Source organism: Aedes aegypti, chromosome 3 (assembly GCF_002204515.2).
Source record: "Aedes aegypti strain LVP_AGWG chromosome 3, AaegL5.0 Primary Assembly, whole genome shotgun sequence".
Classification (NCBI taxonomy): Eukaryota; Metazoa; Arthropoda; class Insecta; order Diptera; family Culicidae; genus Aedes; species Aedes aegypti.
In genome coordinates, this window is record NC_035109.1 from 84,927,115 (window position 1) to 84,942,536 (window position 15,422).

Below are 15,422 nucleotides of genomic sequence, written 5' to 3' on the forward strand. Positions count from 1 at the left end.
ACCAGAATAACGATAGAAGCTCATGTATCTCAAAAGGTCATCAGAAAGTTTCGCTGACCTCTGTAGCTAACGATACAATAATGATCAATGCCTAGTAGAACTCACAAAGAAGAAGAAAGTTCGTCGCCAATTGGATAGTAATTGAACCACCTATTTTCAAATTGGCAAACCAATTCCATGATAATTTCAAACTCGAGTTTCCTTTCTGCCTCATTGCCATAAGAAAATGTCTCGATCAGATGATCCGACCATGATTGGTGGCTGACTAATACGGTTAATTTCAAGGTCGCCCAATTTGCAAACAACTGATGCATACAGCCCGCTCGCTCCCAGGAAATTGCCGGGGCGCGAGGAGACAGTCGGTGCACATTGAATTAGAAATATAATTGATCTTGAATAAATTTAGACTCGATTCAAAACAGCAGTCGGTGGCGGGTGCTAAAACCGAATCCAAAAATGTTACGACGAACAATAGTGACATTCAAAAAAAAGCTTCGCTTTGCACTCGACCGAAACGTGGCTTCGCACAGTGGTTTCATTCAGCCTATGAGGCGGTCATGAATCATCTTGCACAATATCTGATGAAAAATATAACCAACAAATATCAAATCAATTATGTTTTGACTATCAAAAACACTCTCGTGGTTATTGTCATTGACATCACTTCATATTTTTTTTCAGAATTATGAGTTTTCGTAGAATTCCTTTATATTTCGTAGAATTGAAGTTTTGGAAAGGTCTTCGTGGATTGATGGTGAAATCCTTGGTTACCCCTAAGGGTTTGAGGATATCATCAATTAATTCCTGGGAATATCTTTGACTAATAATGGGCGGAGTTTTTCGCTAGAATGTTCTCAAGTAGGGAGATGCTCTTACTTCCGTTATTTTCATTGACTTTGGCAAGGGGTTTACCGAAAGCTACTATGTTTATATTTTGCAACAATTTGCCACGTATTCAAGTGCATCTTACTGCCAAATTTCCAACAATCTGGTAAACAAATATCAGAATACATCTTGGAGGTGATGAAATGGTTCTGTATCCTACTTGTCCTAAACTTTTTTGTTGGATTTTAAAAGATACTTGGTAGACTCCTGGTTCAATGGTTCTACAAATCATAGCCGAATTCTTGCAATATCTGTGATGATAACAGGCGTGATTTTCAAGTGAATCAGCCAAGCATATCTTTCAAATCATTCTTAGATCCGATAACATCCATTTTAGGGGTCCGCGATTACTATAACATCCATTTTAGGGGTCCGCGAGATGTTTGTAAAACTACAAAGGGGGTCGCGGCTTCAAAAAGGTTGGGAACCACTGAACTAAATTATTCAATATACACAGATGAAAATATTTAAATTTCAATGTAGCGTAAACAGAAGAGTATAGTAAAAACAAACCAAATTCATCTAGTGTTACAGCATCACGCTTGATTTTCAACTAAAGATGCTTGAATGTTACATGATCGTGTAAATTTAAAGTGCGAACAATAAGCGATTTGTCGTTGACATTTCAGTTTATTTTGATGCTCCAAATATGTGCATGAAAATAAACTGAAAATTACAACATATTTTTAGATGTGTAGTGTTACTAGCTATAGTATGCACGGTAGACTGATGCAAATTTTAAAGTTTTTGCTCCCCTAAGCTTAAGCAATTATGATGAAAATCATTCTCCCAAAATTTGAAGTGATTTGGAAGAAATTTGGTTGTACACAGGCCATTTTAAGTTTATATAGAAATTACTATGGAAAAGACAAATCTTCTGTGTCCAGTCCTCTAACTGCTCGTTATAAATCTATGGGAAAAGTGAATAAACTCTACTCACGAGAAATCTTCCAAGCTACAACTTTGCCGAAGACCACATTTTGATAAGACGTAAGGATAATTTGTTATTAGTGATAACAATGTCTAAATAATGTTGAGATGATCATTCAATTACTTTCAGAGCAACACTGCTTTTTTGCTGTAGAACATAGTAGCCTGGATTACTTTGATCTATGGACCAATGCACGAGTTCATCAATTTGACATTTGAGCGGTGCTGAATTCATTCGTTGCCATGGTGACGTAAATAACACGGCACCGCTAAAACGTCAGATAGTGAACTCGTGCATTGGTCTATTCTTCCTGCCAGGAGCACCACTGTTGCCTGCCGAGCAGTTGGTTAAGCATGCAAAATGCAAACCCAGTTTATGATTATGAATAGCAATTAATCCTTAAGTCCAATCAAAATGTGGTTTTCGGCAAAGTTTGCGTTGGTGCGGTTCTCTTTTCTCCGTTTGCGCGCGATATACTGGGCAGTGGGGTAGTATGTGAAGCGAGTGATGGAATCAGTTCAATCGTATCCGGTTAACGTTGTGCGAGTGCGAAAAGTTGTTCGTTCTTCTTCTTCTTCTTGGCATGACGTCCTCACTAGGACAAAGCCTGCTCCTCAGCTTAGTGTTCTTATGAGCACTTCCACAGTTCTTAACTGAGAGCTTTCTTACCCAGACTTGCCATTTTTGCATTCGTATATCGTGTTACAGGTACGATGATACTCTATACCCAGAGAAGTCAAGGAAATTTTCTTTACGAAAAGATTCTGGACCGACCGGGAATTGACCCCAGACACCTTCAGCATGGCGTTGCTTTGTAGTCGCGGACTCTAACCACTCGGCTAAGGAAGGCCCCACGAAAAGTTGTTCGTGTCGAGGATGGATTACCATTTGGTGAGCTCGTTTCATGCTTGTTATTACACGTTCATATCGAGGCAAATAACTATGAATGGTTCGTATCTACAAATGTCGGCACAAGCCCTTATTTTGTTTTATAAAATTTTAATATACATATACCATTATTTTTTCGTCATTACTCAAAATAACCTTTGAATAGTTCGATATTATAAATGTCGACGTACTACAGCGTTACGTTTTGTTAAACATACCCTATACGGTTTCTTATATAGAATTGTTATGATTATTTCACTAATTTACATCGAACTGCATCAAATTATCAACTTGAATATTGTTTAAAACCTTTTTATTTAAACTTTCATCAATATCCTTTATGTATTTTTCAAACAGACTGTGGATGGTTCCTCACTTCAAGTGTCGGCATGAATCTTTATATTAAAAAATGTATTTTTTTATATATAGCTTTCTTTTCTTGTTATTACTAAAACTATCCTTTAGATAGTTCGATATTTTGAATGTCTACGTATTTATTTTTTAATTTTCTATCTTAAAATATCTTGTCATCTCGAGACAAAATGCAAAAATCGTAGTAAGAGTAGTAGTAAGTAAGAGTCGCATTTTTCCTCCTTATCCGTGGATCGCATCACCGATCAAAGGGGACTCCAAGATCTTTTTCCTATGTCACTCATAAACATCCTTCCTGTGGTGATTGTGGAGATGCAGAGGTATTATCGATCTCTAGAAGCAACAATCATTACACCCTAACATTCCTTCCCATCCCAACTGACGGACTTGGTCGGCGCCGTTATTGATTATTTATATGAGATCTGCTAAAACTGCACTTCGAGAATAAACGGAGGCTCCCATCCTTCATTCATTTGGATCGAAGTGCAATTCTTACCATGAAATGTAAAGTCAGTCTATGCTATGCTAATATGGGACAACATTGATCACACACGTAAACAACGTTTAGTAATATTCAAAATATCGTTACATACTTAAATCATAGAAATCGAATATGAAGGCCAAACTCTAACAAGTCATATACTTTTTAAGTTATTTCAAAACTCCCTAAACCGCGGAATTCCTTCCAAAGTTAGAGCGTTTCATACGGAAATTTTATATCCTTCATAGAAATTCGTTGTTGTTGCCTGATCGAACAAACTTAAGAAAGTTTTGATGATGGAATCGTTTTCGGCGATGCCATTTATAATAACAACCACATTTTCTAACCTCGTATCGTTCGCAAAACTCATATGAGACATGAATCTTCGGTAGGGTCACCAATAATGGCAGAAATCATTATTTCTAATATTTGATAAATTTGAACATAAAAAATAAAAGCACCATTCATGGTTTGAAAATATTCCATCAAAAAGTGCTGATTTCAACTTTTAAGAGATGTGTAATTCCGATCAATGTTACCTCGGTGACCAATGTCACCCCAGATTGCGGTACTTAACATTTGACATCCAAAAGCAAGCAGCTGGAGAATTTACCAAATACTTCTAAGAATTAGTGGTTAATTACCTATTCTGTTTCTTGCACTTTAAATGGATCTGTAGGCGAATTCTGGCGCGTATTTTCTTCGAAGAAATGAAAATTTTCTTGCTGGTGGATTATGTAAGAAAATTTCTTCTCTTCGAAGAAAATGTGCGCCGGAATTCACCTACTGCAGTGGTATTTCTAATATTTTCTTATATTCCACATTCTTTAGCATAAAAATAAAATGAAGTTCTGATGTTATTAAACTGCTCATAAATTTCGATCGGTGAGAAAAAATTTATGTATTTGAAGATATTGCTTCAAAATCCATAGTTTAAAAACGAATGTTTTGAAAGTCAAAACCGATATCAACACTTTCTATCAAACATGTGTGAAAAATATGAAGTCGCCCAAACTTCGACGTCATCCATGAAGGCCGGATCACTTTTGAGCATCTGGGAATATCCTGGAATTGAAAAACTGATTTTTAATACTTGTTTTTAATTTTGAATCGTGGTTTTACGGCTAACCAGCCGAGTGGAAGTTTAACAACTACCGGAAACTAAACATTACATATATTTTGCAATTGGATTAAATGGAAAAATTGATGTGAAGTTTTGCGAAAAAGTTACACGTCTTCTCAGTGAGAATCGAACTTACGACTCCCTGATCTCTAGTTAGGGCGCGTTACCACTACGCCATGAGAGGACTCATGGACGCAGAAGTTAACCTGAATTCGATTTCAACTCAATAATCACGTGGTCCTCTTTCGCAAAGTGCACCTCTTTCGGAAGAATTAGATTTTTAATGGATATTCTGTTTCAGTACAAGTTTTCACAGTAAATCGTTTATTTATTTATTTTTGTTCAAATCTTTTTCAATATTCAAACCAGATTTAACCCACAGTATTTTAAAAAATACATTATTTTTTTCAAAACGACTTCGTGTCTCCCAAATTTTATCTCTTTGTATGATAAAAATCACAAAGTGAAATTGAAAATACTGCTTTTAATCCATTGTTAGAATTGTTGAATATCAAAACTTTCTATTAACAATTTCCGAAAAATATGTGATTCCAGAACCAAGATTTCATCCAGTTTAAAATTTTTAGTCATTCAGGAAAAATCCGGGAATAGAAAAACTGATCTTGAATGTGCACCTTGTTATACAATATACAATTTCATCTACTAATTGGGAAGTCATGTCATATTTCGAAAGGCTGTTGTTCCAAAACTAATTTACTAGAGACGAATTCCATGTCAAATCGGTCAGTCACAGAACTCGACCATCTTCGAATTGCAGTAAACTTTGCACATGTTTTTAGTATGAAACAATAAGTGTTTTCCATAGAAAAATTGATCATTTTGACTCGAGAATAACTTTTGAAAATGGCCTATAAATGTTTGCATGCAACTTATTTGAAAAATTCTAGCTCGTAAACTGTTGCTTTTAGAGGAAAATATTCTATGAAAAAGTTGTAGTGAATCGTTTGGCCTACAAGAAAAAAATACACACTTAAAAAATATTTTATGTTTTTTCATGAAAAGTTCAAAAAATAAACCTTAATTTTAAATTACACAAAACCCTATTTTAAATATTTTTTAAATTTTACCATAGAATCTTGATAGTAAACAGATGTTTGGGACAAAGTTTCATGATGGAAAAAAATCTAATAAAAAAGTTTTTCTAAGAACAACTTTTGGTCGATTTTCAAAATCTTGTTTATTTTTTGTCAAAATAAATACGCTCTGATAATATACAATAAGAATCTTGAAATGATTCTAAACCATAATTTCTCTAGAAGTAGCCATTTTCGAATTATATCAAGTTTAACGCAAAAAATATTATTTAAAAAAATAAAAAATATTTAAATAAGTTACATGCGACAATTTATAGGCCATTTTCAAAAGTTATGCTTGAGTCGAAATGATCAATATTTCTATGGAAAACACTTATTCTACCATACCAAAAACACGTGTAAAATTTAATCCAAATCGAAGACTTTCGAGCACGATTTTTATTTTTTTCGACTAATTCTGGGTGGAATTTGTCTAGACAACTTATTTTTATATTTTTGGCTTATTTGCAGCACCACTGTGCTCCCGGTAGGTATCTGTCTCGATTGTCACGTTTTCAATGTCCTTTATTCGCCATCAATTTGGCTGCGGAACTGTTTTACGCCCACGACATACCTACGGCAGCGCGACTTTCATTTAACGGCAATAATTTGCGAGCCGTGGATTCTGGCGCGTTTTGCCATCTTCGAAGCCAATTAGCCGTTTATTCAATTCCGAATTGACGTCAGCAAGAGGAGCGCAGCGATCGATTTCTTCGAAACATCGTGTTCAAAAATTCTCCGCCTGATACTCGTTACAAATTGGCACATGTTTCGCTTATTACCGAGCGATGTTACGCCGCGTTTGATATGGTCTTGCGGAAAACAATTCCACTGCTGTGCCATTGACATTGTGAATTAAACTGCGGACAAATGACTCGCCCGTGTACGCTGACACCCGCACGTGTGAACAGCCAGCTTCGGAAGCAACGTTGTAACTTTACCAACAATCATCACATGATTCAACCGGTGTAGGCAGCAGTTGCCCTCTGCAGGGCTTCCAGTTGCAGTTTAACCTGGTAGCACGGTGCTCCCCGGGCCGTTATTAGCAGAAAAAAATCTCCACAACATCTGTGCTAAACGGACTATTCCTATAGCTAGACCTGGACAAAACATTACAAAAATCATATGACCAGTTTACGTATATCAAATTACGTAACGCATGAAGGAGTGGTGAAGCTTTTGAAATTTATTGTTATAAGGGAAGAAGAGGCCTTCCTTAGCCGAGTATTTAGAGTCCATGGCAACAAAGCAAAACCTTGCTGATGGTGTCTGGGTTCAATTCCCGGTTGGTCCAGGATCTTTTCGTAATGGAAATTTCTTTTACTTTCCTTGGCATCATAGGGTATCATTGTAACTGCCACACGATATACGAATGCCAAAATGGCAAATTTTACAAAGAAAGCTCTCAGTTAAGAACTGTGGAAGTGTTCATTGAAATGAAATGAAAGCAGGCTCTGTCCCATTGAGAACGTAATGCCAAGAAGAAGAAGAAGACGTCCAAATGGAAATCCAAGCTCTCATTTAATATCTGTGGAAGTACTCTAAGAACACTAGGTTGAAAAGCAAGCTCTGTTCCAGTTGGGACGTCACGCCAGAAGGAAGAAGTTTTTTTTTCTGAAAACAACGATCTGAGGAGCACCGTCGATACACTTGGATGAAACGTCATCGTCATGATGTGTGTTTGTGTAGTTTTTTTTTTATTATTACATGCCTAGTTAACCACCATGTCCCCGAAGTTGCTGCTGATGCAAACCTAACAACATTCAAGTTGTGCACTCTTCCGATCCGACGTGCATAGGAGTTGTTCATCATCATAATTGACTCGATTACCTCCGCTCCATCCATCCGCAATCCGGCAATACTCTGTAGACACTCGACAGGCCATAGGCGCATAGCGCACGGGGCAAGTGCAGCCCATTGCTGGGTCTCCCATCATCAGCGCACCCGCTCGTGTGTAGGGGTAGACGGGGCAAGATGAGCACCCTTTGTTTGTGAGGTTCTCATTTATATTTTACAATAAATTGTTTAAGATTTTGATGAATGATAATAAATTGATATAATGGCCTAACGTTCAAACTGAAAAATCAACGTCAATGTTCAAGTTAGCTTAAATCGAGCTCATCCTCAGGGTGCTCATCTTGCCCCGTCCACCCCTAAGTGATGTAGGTTAAAGCTCGATGAAGAGTGGCATTCCATCCAATTCGCATTCATTCATTCGTTCGTTCGTTTGTTCTTTCATCATCAATTCCCGTCATTCAATCAGTCAACATGTGCAACAGAGGCCGTAGGTGTACGTCACGTTGTGAACACTGTTATTCACTGTAGGTATGTAGGTGCTACTACTATCGGAGTTTTATGGGTTTTTTAGTGCCCAGGTTCATCCAGTACGTCCAGATCCGCTCAATCATTGCGTAATACTGTACCTGGGAAGAGTGATAACTATGTATAAAAATAACTTCTAAGCTAATTCTATTTGATCCCAGATGTTGTATGGAACAGTAAATAACTTATAGATTTATTTAAGTTTCGTGGTAAAATATATTTTCATAGTTATTAGAGATGAACTGGCCTTCGGCCAAAAATCTCTTTAATAAAGAAAAAAAATTCGAATTACTTGCCCATGAAGTTGCAAATATTGCACAGTGGCTAACTCCGACCCATAACACCCCACAAAATCTCGATTACTTTATGAAATCGACGTAAGTAACTTTCACACGGTTTTAAGAAAAATAATTAGCCTTCCTTAGCCGAGTGGTTAGAGTCCGCGGCTAAAAAGCAAAGCCATGCTGAAGTTGTCTGGGTTCGATTCCCGGTCAGTCCAGGATCTTTTCGTAATGGAAATTTCCTTGACTTTCCTGGGCATAGAGTATCATCGCACCTGCCATACGATATACGAATGCGAAAATAGCAACTTAGGCAGAGAAAGCTCTCAGTTAATAACTGTGGAAGTGCTCATAAGAACACTACGCTCTGTCTCAGTGGGGACGTCAATGCCAAGAAGAAGAAGAAGAATGTTTAGTGAAAAGTGTCTCGAAATCAGCCCTGTATGGTTGGCAACTAAGCGTAACAGTTTTTGTGCAAAACTTTAGTCCAACTTCAGTAGACTTCAATAAATGCCTTGAAAGTTAAGTAAGGATGTTCGTGGGATTCCGACGAATTTCATATTTGAGTTTAGACTTTGGATGGGATTTTTGTGAGAAGGGAAACTTTCTAGAGACTTTTTACCATACATTTTATAACAATTCTTACAATGCACTTTGGTGGAGCCTGAATTAATCCAGAAATATGTCTATCCTCCTTAAATCCTTAAATTAATCAAATTTCATACGAGACTAAACATCTCCATCAAAATTATTAACAGTCGCTAAATTCAAATTTATATATTTTTTCAACTGAAAATAATAAAAAAAAATTAGCTGTGAGAGTAAACAATTTTTGATTTCTGTACATAACATATTTTTGGCATCAAAATATAAGTTTAAAAAAAGAGTTATGAGCAAAACTAATTGTTTAAATCTTACGCTGTGGTAATTTAAACTTAACTTCTTAAGAAACTCATCGACCAATTTTACACTTTGTAGGACTGTAATGACTGGCCGGATAAGGGGCCATCCATAAATTACGTAATTTTTTGAGGGTAGGGGGTCTGAAATTTGTTACGTGCCATATAATTTATTTTTAATTTTCATAAAAAGTCTTACCATGGGCGTAGAGAGGAGCGTGAGCATAGATGGTCCGTACAATTAATAGTTTCTAATTCCAAACATTACAGAGTCAATATCGGCGCCGTCCGCGTTCTTACGATCATTGGGGAAGGAAAGGAATGTTAGTGTGATCAAGTATACCTCTGCATCTTCATGATTGTCACGGGAAGGAGTTTTTTTAGTGGGAGGGATTCAGAAGCTACACAATCTGGATTCACCTTGGTAAATGCTGCGATTCATGTAACCTTAATTGACATTGACATAGATGAAGACTAAATATTAAATATGTCGACCACTGTGGTGACAAACCAGTCAAAGATTTTATAAATGCAAAAGCAGACATGTTAATGTTACGGTTGTTAGGTGAAGAAAGGGATGTTTGTGATATTTATTATTATATAGCGTAAAAACATGGCATTTCTGCGTGTCTCAAGGATTAAATTATGTGTCTCTGATAAGTTTGTGGTTACTGTATCTGATGCCTTTCTCAGAAATGTCCCTGCACGTCACAATTTTTAGCTACAGGTCGCCAAAGTTGTATAAAACACTGTTTTCATTGATGTTTATATGAAATTTAAAGTATGATTTATCTAACTTTTTTGTGATCCAAAATAGGACTTGTACTAAATTTTATCGTGCAATTCATGGTTAGAATTGCACGATAAAATTTAGATCAAATCGATTTTCTCAACATGCTTGCAGTCTCCAAACAAAACTCATCGTTTCTCTTATACGGCAAAGTACAATACTTTTGTAAATCACCAAACAATAACTTTTGAGCATCGAAATTGTAATGAACTTTGCTGATAAGTATTGTTATATACCCTTTATTATGTGAATAGCGGTATTTTGATGCTTAAAACAAAAATGTGTTCCGCAGTGTTATTAGAGACCGTGTATACCTCTGTATCTCCAAGATTTTAGTAGGGAAGATTCACATGTAAGGTACAGTGGGGGAGTGTATCAGTTGGGTAAGTGGATCATTTGTCCATATTAAGCATAAATACTTGAAAATGTTGAATGTTTTCGCACCATTGATTCGTTTTAGGTTATATTCTCACGTCCACACTGATAATATTGCAAAACTGGTGCTGCACATACACTAACACAAGTAAACTTGTTAGCTGCAAAAATCAATTAATTTCAAAATGATTTTCTATAAATCAAAAATCCTTTGTATCTCAGTCTAAAATCGAATACTATTAGTTTTTTCAACACATAGTGAGCATTTTAATTCTAATTGAGTGAATCACGATGTAAAATATGTGATTTTTATAAATAAATACAGATATATTGGACATGGTACACTTACCCCTACTTCTTCATGGGGTGGGGTAAGTGGATCAAATATTATTATCATTTGCTGGCAGACTACTTACAAGAAATTTAATAAGTTTTAATATCTGCAAATGTTATTTTCCTTTAACTTTTTTCATGCCTAGCTTAAATTTGTCAAAGTGACCATAGACAATTTGAATTGATCCACCTAAAAGTTTTATAAATGTTTCTGGTATAAAAAAATATAAAAGTATGAATACTGCAAAATTCAAACAAAACTTTTTGTGGTTTATCTTAGCTGAATTGCGATAAAGGCAAAGTATACAAATTTTCCAATTGAAAGCATATTATCGTACCTTATATGACCATATTAATTGTTCTAGACAGATGACACAATTAAATTCATAAATAGAATAAAAAGATTTCCGTTTGTTAAACAAAAGTAAATGTAACTAATATTTTTAAACTACGAATGTTTTTCGAAAACGTTAGGAATGATGCTACAATACTTCTGTAGGACTAGTACTCTAGTTATAATGTTTTTTTTGTTCGAACTAGTGTGAACTAATGATTAAATATTTTTCACAATATTTTGGTAAAATAAAGATACTTTTTAATTTTGAAAGTATCAAAATGTAACATAAATAGCACTAATAACAAGAACAAGAGTAATATCATTCATACTATACATAATTACACCACATTTGTTTTGTGAATAGATTTCATTTTATTGGTGATCCACTTATCCCACTATGGTGGGGCAAGTGGATCATATGGCGCAAATTTTCAAGTCCCTCATACTCAATACACAACAATAAAAAAAGCAAAATAAATGACGATTTGAAGTATATTAGTCCCTCATTTGTCATCCACAGAAAAAAGTTTGATTTACATTATTAACGTTAGCTGTACATAACAATGAAGTTGACTATTGATTTTTCTGTATCCACGTACCCCACGGTACCTTATAGTTTGTAAATATAGTAAATTTGTTTTAATAGATAGCTTTTTGTCAGTATCTAAAGAAAACATCGACACTCTTAGTATCGAACCTTTCAAAGTTTTTTTTATAATTACAACAAGTGCTGGGAATGGTAATAGTAGTAGGCTTGAATCTCGCGAAAATCACGTGGCTCTTCCCAGTACAGTAGTTTAAAAACGTGAATCTCATCAAGTAGCCTATGTTGGGTGCATGAATTTTCTAAAACGTTAGTGTCATTGAAGGCTTTAAATGCGGGAAATGCAGCAGGAAGTAGAACATTTTTCTTCAGTAATTTTGGGTTGCCCTTAGCAACGGGTGTTTTGCAATTTTCAAGACTTTTTGCCTACAGCAGCGATGGGCGTGAGTTTCACTGGCTTCGCTGACTGTGATTAGCTTTGCTTGGCTACTGTAGAGTGAATTCCAGATTTTTTCCCAACCCTGATTACAACAACAAAAATATGGGTATGTTTATTTCAATTTATTATGTCCATACTACCAAACCAAAAACCAAATTTATATTGTCCATACTACCAAACCGTAACATTAAAATCGTTGTCACATAAAGTTCTGTGTCTACTTATAACTAATTTGAAATAGAAGCATGAAACGAGCTCACCAATTCGTAATCCATCGTTGATAGGACAGTTGCCAATCACTTTCAATTTTGTCACCAGCTGGGGAAAACGCAAAAACCGAAGAAAAACACTCCAACGGTGAAAACAAAAAATCCGCGCACATCTCTAACCATGGGAAGAGAGAGGGTTGAAAAAACGCAAACTTTGTCTTAAGTAAATAATGGACAGTCCCTAACCCGATCCATGAAGATTCATTCGGCTTTGATGTAAAGCTCGTTGGATGTTTCTAATCTATTTCCTATACGTATACAAAGAAGTTTCTAATAAGCTCGTACTGAACTTCTTTCACAAAAAGATTTCAGCTAAATGTGATTCTTTATACAGCCTGAAAGGTCGTTTTGTGAATTTTAAGATTGTATAAATACTCAAAAGATGTGGTGATTAACCAAAAACATATCCTTTTATACTGTTTTGAGACACTTGGGTTATGCTTACAATCGATCGTAACTTATTGACATAGTTTCTGGAAAAAAGTCATTTCAAGCAATTAACTCTAGTGGAATTAAATGGTATAGTACTAAATTCGGTTTTTCATCTACTTAATTAATTCTTGTCCTTAGTGGATAAGATTGGAGTCTACAGTTAATCACATTTTCAATGTTTTATATCTCGTTCAGGATAAAGCAGCATTATTGTGCAAAAAAATATTTCGAAAACAACTCATTCAGGGCATAATTCACATATACTTTCTCTACGTCTTCTATTTAATTCTTTGACAAGCACTAATATGCCCTGGAAATTCAAATACACTTTCAATCCGCAAAAATCTTTTTTTTTTTTTTTAATATCTTTATTAGTATCATTCCAAACATTACATTCATTTCTTATATCTAGGTGTTCTGAGTTATGAGACAACACTATCATCCTAATTTGGTAAAATAAATTTAAGATTTCATTAACATTTTGTTAACAACATATTACATTTCATTTGCCGTAGCAGTTCAGTTTTTTTACAGGTGAGTCGATTTCACCTGCTTATAAGAGAAAAAAAATTAATATACTTAACCTAACTTAACCTAAACATATAACGCATTGATCGTGGCAATAGAAGATTGTAACGATTTTTGCCTGAAATTATTGATGATTGTATTTGACATTTGTTCCAATGTTTCAACATTGGATATTATATGTAACTCATTGGTACTATACCAGGGAGGAAGCCTTAGAATCATTTTCAAAATTTTATTTTGAATTCTCTGCAGAGCTTTCTTCCTGGTATTACAACAGCTAGTCCATATTGGTACAGCATACAACATGGCTGGCCTGAAAATTTGTTTGAATATCAAAAGCTTGTTCTTAAGACAAAGTTTTGATTTTCTATTAATAAGGGGATAGAGACATTTTATATATTTATTACATTTGGCTTGAATGCCTTCAATGTGATTTTTGAAAGTTAAATTCTTATCTAGCATGAGCCCTAGATACTTAACTTCATCTGACCAATTTATTGGAACCCCTCTCATCGTGACAACATGTCTACTTGAAGGTTTCAAATAAAGAGCTTTTGGTTTATGTGGGAATATTATTAGTTGAGTTTTGGAAGCATTAGGAGAAATCTTCCATTTTTGCAAGTATGAAGAAAAAATATCCAAACTTTTTTGCAATCGACTACAGATGACACGCAGGCTTCGACCTTTGGCGGAGAGGCCTGTGTCATCCGCAAACAAAGATTTTTGACATCCCTGAGGTAGCTCAGGTAAGTCAGATGTGAAAATATTGTATAATATTGGTCCCAAAATGCTGCCTTGAGGAACACCAGCTCTTACAGGAAGTCTTTCAGATCTGGAGTTCTGATAATTAACCTGAAGTGTACGATTTGAAAGATAACTTTGAATTATTCTAACAATGTATGTTGGAAAATTAAAGTTTTTTAATTTTACAATCAAACATTCATGCCAAACACTGTCGAATGCTTTTTCTATGTCTAGAAGAGCAAGACCAGTAGAATAGCTTTGTTGGAACGGATCGAATTTGTTACACGTAAAAGTTGATGAGTGGTCGAATGTCCATGGCGGAATCCGAACTGTTCATTGGCAAAAATTGAATTTTCGTTGATGTGGGCCATCATTCTGTTCAAAATAACCTTTTCAAAAAGTTTACTGATGGAGGAAAGCAAACTGATTGGACGTTAGCTAGAAGCTTCTGCAGGATTTTTGTCTGGTTTTAAAATTGGAACAACCTTAGCATTTTTCCATTTGTCAGGAAAATATGCTAATTGAAAACATTTGTTAAATATATCAACTAAAAATGATAAGCTACTTTCTGGAAGTTTCTTGATGAGGATGTAGAAAATTCCATCATCGCCAGGAGCTTTCATGTTTTTGAATTTTTTAATAATAGTTCTCACTTCTTCCAAATCAGTCTCCCAGGCATTTTCGAAAACGTTCTCTTGATTGAGAATATTTTCGAACTCCTGAGTAACTTGATTTTCAATTGGACTAGTAAGTCCTAAATTAAAATTGTGCGCACTTTCAAACTGCATAGCAAGTTTTTTAGCTTTTTCGCAATTAGTTAGTAATATTTTGTTTTCCTCTTTCAATGCCGGTATTGGCTTCTGAGGTTTTTTCAAGATTTTAGATAATTTCCAAAAGAGCTTAGAGCCAGGGTCCAATTGAGAAATTTTATTTTCAAAATTTTTGTTTCTTAATTGAGCAAAACGTTTCTTGATTTCTTTCTGCAAATCCTGCCATATAATTTTCATAGCAGGATCGCGAGTGCGTTGAAATTGCCTTCTCCTCACGTTTTTAAGACGGATCAAGAGTTTAAGATCATCGTCTATAATCACGGATTCAAATTTTACTTCACATTTTGGAATTGCAATGTTCCTGGCTTCAACAATGGTATTTGTTAAAGTTTCAAGAGCATTGTCAATATCAATTTTAGTTTCTAAAGAAATGTTAACATTAAGATTAGAGTCAACATACGTTTTATATATATTCCAGTCGGCTCGTAAATAATTGAAAGTGGAGCTGATAGGATTGAGAATCGCTTCATGGGATATTTGAAATGTAACAGGCACATGATCAGAATCAAAATCAGCATGAGTAAT

General features: G+C 35.2%; 1 protein-coding gene across 1 annotated transcript in view; it reads left to right on the forward strand.

Moving 5' to 3' along the window:
* The window catches only part of LOC5579180 (SNF-related serine/threonine-protein kinase), a 163,405-nt gene that overhangs the window by 120,108 nt on the left and 27,875 nt on the right, over positions 1 to 15,422 (forward strand). The window lies entirely within an intron of this gene.